We start from the raw sequence: 6,000 nt of genomic DNA on the forward strand, positions 1-6,000 counted from the left end.
AAGATTATTAACATGTTGAGTTTGTAAAATGAAGCTTATTTGTAACACTGAATAAATGTTTTATTTTTTGAAGAACAGTGACACCTTGTGAAAGTTAGCATGATAACAATATACACCTCAAGAGGAATTATCTGATCCACATAACAGAATTTACAGATCTACTCAGAACTTAGAAGATGAATATCTTTATTTTTTAATACCAATACCTGGTAGAGGTATACTCTTAAAAAATTATAAACACAGATCATTTATTTACATTTTTTTTTCTTTTTGGGTCACACCTGGCGATGCACAGGGTTTACTCCTGGCTCTGCACTCAGGAATTACTCCTGGCAGTGCTCAGGGGACCATATGGGATGCTGGGAATCGAACCCAGGTTGGCCACGTGTAAGGCAAACGCCCTCACTGTGTACTATCACTCCAACCCCTATTTACATCTTTTATCAGTTTAATTTGATCAGTTTATAATAAGTGGAAAAACTGACTTTAGTGGATGTCAGAATTTCTCATTGAAATTCTTGGAAAATAAAATTTTAAGGTAGGAACAACAAATTATCATTGTATATATTTCTGCCAAAGTTAAACAGATGAAAGTGCTGAAGAGAGAATCAAAGAAAACAGATTTATATAAAATGCCAACTTTACATAATGTGGATCAAAAAAAAGGAAAACAAGGTAAAACATTTTTGTTCATAGTTTTTACTAAGGATTACTGTTTAGAACACTTGGTATGTAAATTTATTACTAGTATAAATTTATATAAAATTTAAAAAATTTGTAATCCTTGAACTCTAGAAACGTCTATATTTTTCCTGAATAACCCACTATTGAAAGTTTTTTTTTTAAGTTGGTGTTTGGCAATAGTGAATACCAGCACCTCATTTGAAAGTTGAGTAGCTAGAATACCCAGGACCTAAAAAAAATTATTATTGATTGCTAAACTAGTGTCAGCAAAAATAATGATATAAATGGTATAGTTATTCTGGTTATAAGGACATTAGAATTTGTCTTTAGCCTCTTCCTTTTCATTTTCTCTCTAATTTATTCCCCATTTCCAATGTCTTTCATCTTCATACAGACTTGCTCTCAGTTAGCCCATAAATAATCTTGTTAAAATGTCCTATCTCTGCTCACCAGAGTGAGTCTTAAATTTATTTGGAAATCTTGAAACCTTCCATATCCAAATGAATACTCTCTAAGCACATTTTCTTTTGAAGGGGATTAAGGTGAACACCACCTGAATGAAACCACAAAAGTGTTTTTCTATTCTGCACCCTTGTGAGTTCATCAACTTTATCATCTCTTATTTTTACATAAAGTTTATTGCATTTTAATACACGACAAAATTAGCAAACACTTAAGGAAATGTGAAGAAATAGAAAAACAAAAACTTTGGATTGAAACTACTAACAAAGCCTTTTAACTAAATCTATTCCATCTCTCTGTCATTCAGCTTTAGTCATCAGACTATTAGGGATCATGTAGTACCAGGAATTTAACCAGAGTAAGCTACAAGCAATGCAAGAGCTCTAATCTCTGTATTATCTCTCCAGTCCCCAGTCCGGTATTTTCAGAAATATAGATGGGAAATATGCAGCTTCCTGTTCTATTCCTGGCTCTTTGGTTGGCTTTTTTTTTAAATTTTTTTATTGAGTCACCATGTGGAAAGTTACAAAGTTTTCAGGTTTAAATCTCAGTTATACAATGCTCGAATACCCATCCCTTCACCAGTGCTCATATTCCACCACCAAGAATCCCAGTATAGCTCCACCCTTTTGTTGGGTTTTTAAATTATCTAACTCAGGTGCAGGTACTTCCAGTTATATATTAAACCTCTGGGCATCTTAAATAGTACATATGTGCTTTGAAAAGATTCTCTGATGTAGAGAGAATCCCAAAGTTACATTTTTGTTGTTTTGTTTTTGTTTTGGAGCAGTTCTTAGGGCTTACTCTTGCTGAGTTTTAGGTACCATATGGGATGCTGGGATAGAATCTGGATCAGCCACATACAAGGCAAGCACTCTATCCACGTACTCTCCCCAGCCCCATCCTAAATTACTTTCATTGAATGAGTTAAAAAGTAGAGTTTATATAAAAGCCACCTTGAGTTCTGTTTGATGATGAAAATGAGGAATACTTTGCTAAATGCTCTCTCTATATCTTATGAAATAAACCTCAGCTTACAAAATACAAATGCTTCTCTCTGGCTTCTTTCTTTTAGCCAAGGACTCACCATTTCTTCATCTGAAGTCCTATTTCTATTTACTTTTTAGAACACAGGAAATGCACAAAATGAAAGGAAGAAGAAGCTGCCAGATATTGGATAGAAATATAAGCTAAAAAGTCAGGGAATCACTGTGGGGACTTTTTTAAGCCACTTTTTAATTAACATTACATACACAATAAAGCTGATGGAGAGGGTCTCTCTGCCTTAGGAGAAGCCCGTGTTCTCTCGAGCACGGTACTCTCTCTCACCTTCTCTCCCTCCTTCCCCTTCCTAAAACCCTCCAAATAAAATCTGTTTTAAAATAGATAAATAAAAATGAAAGTTGACAAGAGAATTCTACAGACATATATTGTAAAGCCTGTATAGTTAAATGCACATGTAATCTCAATTTTATTTAAAAATTTTAATCATTACATTATTTATATTTTCTTAATCTTAATCTTATAAAAATTGCCCAGCTGTTATTTTAATAAAAACTAAAACTTACATTAATTGATGAGTTTTTAATTATTATTATTTTTTAAATTTTATTTTTCTCCTTACTTTTTATAAACACTATGGATTTCAAAGTTGATCATGGTACATCAACTGATGCTTAACTGATCATTATTTTTTCTGATGGTCTGTTCCCTCAATCTTGTTTGACTAGTGTAAATCTTAGCTTTGCTTCAAAGCTATTTAATTTTAGAAGGAAATGCTTCTAAATGTGTACTAAAGTGAAACTCCAACGTTTGGGAGCACCAGACATGTCTGAGCAAACAAATACTTGATAGCCATAAAACAGATTTGATTCCACACTGAAAATTTTGAAACATTTAAATATATTCTGACATAGGCCTTAGAGAATACAGTGGGGTAGGTAGCTTTCCTTGCATGCAGCTGACCCAGGTTTAATCCCCGGCATCCCACAGTGTCCCCTGAGCCTGCCAGTGATCCTGATTGAGTGATCCCTGAGCACAGAGCCAGGAGTAAGCCCTGAATACAGACAGTTGTAGTCCAAAAACAAAAGAAATAAGTAATTGAAAATAAATTAATAAATATATTGTGACAATTAGAAGGATGAAAACTGAGCAGAACATTAACATTTAAAACAAGTTTAAAATATCTAACATTTAGGGTCTTTAATATTTAAATATCTATTCTTTTCGACAAGAAATCATGCATTTTTTTTTATATTTTGCCCTCAACTTATGGGGCTAGAGAGATAGTACAGCAGGTAAGGCACTTGCCTTGAAAGCAGTCAGCCTGAGTTCGATCTTGGACATCCCATATGGTCCCCCAAGCCCCACCAGGAATGATCCCTGAGCACAAAGCTAGGAGTAAGCCCTGAGCACTGCCAGATATGGCTCAAAAAAAAGACAAAAGAACAGAAACCTGAAGAGTTTCTTCCCCCAAACAGTAAGAGTAACTATTTTATTGATATTATTTTTATTGTGGCACCATGATTTATAATAATGTTGATATTTATGCTTTAAGCATATACTACAGTATCACAACCACAACCAGAGTGCCATTATAAGTGCCTATGTTTTTCTTTTACCAACTTGCTTATCATATAGGACATAGGCTATATTGTTACATATAAGTCAATATTAATATAGTCAAAGCTTGATAGTGTATATTTACATTCTTATCCCTGGTTCTCATTAAATTGGTTTCTCATTTTAGGACGGCAATGGCCATTGTGAGGGGGAAGATTTTTAAGAGGAACAGACTTATTTTTCTGGTAATGTCTTTTAAGTCTAAGAAATGCAAATAAGCAAGTCTTTCCTTTCAAATTTATATCAATAGAAATATAACATGACTTTTTAAAGACGATTCACCGTGTTAACATTATTCAGTTTTGTTTTGTTATCTAAACACTCAGTGGTTCTTCTTTCTCCTAAGACTTCTGTTGACATGATGACTTGAAATAATAAAAGCCTGTCTCTGACTGCTTCCTTGCTTGTCATGATGCTGAGCAGATAATACATCCTGTCTGCTGACATATACTGTGTTTGTACTATTCTCTGTCATCTATTAGTCACACATAACATCAAGTATCAGTAATTTTCTGTAATGCTCAGGTTTCCAAAGTGAATTATTAATGATGTATCTGTTTTAATTTATTTGCTGGGGGGGAAGATTGGGGCCATACCTGGTGGTGCTTGGGGCGGAAGCTAGCCCTTCCTCACAGTGCTCTGGATAATGTGGTGCCAGAGACCTAATGATATAGACTGCATGCAAAGCATGCGCCTTAAGTCCTGTACTATCTCTGGCCCCTGACTATTGTTTTCAAAGCTCTTCACTACCATTATATCATTAAAAAATATATCCTACTGGGGGCTGGAGTGATAGCACAGCGGGCAGGGCATTTGCCTTGCATGTGGCCGACTCGGGTTTGATTCCCAGCATCCCATATGGTCTCCTGAGCACTGCCAGGAGTAATTCCTGAGTGCAGAGCCAGGAGTAACCCCTGTGCATTGCCGGGTGTGACCCAAATAGAAAAAAAATGTATCCTACTGGTCATCTATAAGAACTTTTGTTAATACTCAAAATATCTGGGGTTCAAGACTTTGTCTTTTAGGTTTATATTCAGAATTGGATAATCGCGTATAGAATCATGGCCTTAAATATAATTTATATACTCGTCACACTCAAATTTTTCTCTCTAACCTATAATTGACCCCCAAACTCAAGCTTCAGATTATTATCCATTACCCATTCAAAAGCTTCACTAAAACATAAATATCTCAAATTTAACATGATCAAAATTATGATTCTCATCTCTTCTCACTCCCTACTGCCTTGTCTTTCCCCCTGTCTTATTCAAGAGCAACTTTGTCTGTTTTCTCAGGAGAAAGATCTTGAAGTAATGTTTGGCTGCTTTCTTTCACACATTATATTATTTTCAGGAATATTTCCAGAAATGGCCACATTTTATCCCCTCTGCTGCCGTTCACATTTGTTACCTGGATTTTGTGGTAGTTTATGAGCTGATTTTCTTGTTTTCACTCTTGTTTAATCTTGTTTCTTATCACTTGTTGCCTGGTTGTCTTTAGCACTGTAGCACTGTCGTCCTGTTGTTCATCAATTTGCTCGAGCTGGCACCAGTAACGTCTCCACTGTGAGACTTGTTGTTACTGTTTTTGGCATATCAAATACGCCACGGGGAGCTTGCCAGGCTCTGCCGTGTGGGCGGGATACTCTCGGTAGCTTGCCGGGCTCTCCAAGAGGGATGGAGGAATTGAACCTGGGTCAGTTGTGTGCAAGGTAAATGCCCTACCCACTGTGCTATCACTCCAGTCCTTAATAAAACCTAAATCATATTATGTCACTGCTCTTAAAAAAAAAAAAACCTCCAGGTTTTTTAACCTAGAGAAAAGCCACAGACATATAATAACGAGCACAATCATGCATAATTAAACCTCTGCCCTCTCTTGGATGGTGCTTTTCTCCCCAGTGCTCATTCTGTCCCAGGCCCACCAGTCTCCTTGCTGTTCCAGGCTTGGCTTCTGCCCCATAATCTTTGTATTTGCTATTTCTCCAACTTGATAATGTCTTTTCCCCAAGTACTTGCATGATTCTCTCTCTTTTTTTTTTAATTGAATCACTGTGAAAACAGTTACAAAGCTTTCAGGATCAACTCTCAGTTGTACAATGATCAAACACCCATCCCTTCACCAGTGCACATGGTCCACTCCCTAGAACCTCAGAATACCCCCTCTTCCCAGTACCCCCCCCCCGCCTGTGTGGCAGATGATTTCCACTTTACTCTCTTTACTTTGATTGCA

The sequence above is a fragment of the Sorex araneus genome, chromosome 6 (assembly GCF_027595985.1).
Source record: "Sorex araneus isolate mSorAra2 chromosome 6, mSorAra2.pri, whole genome shotgun sequence".
Classification (NCBI taxonomy): domain Eukaryota; kingdom Metazoa; phylum Chordata; class Mammalia; order Eulipotyphla; family Soricidae; genus Sorex; species Sorex araneus.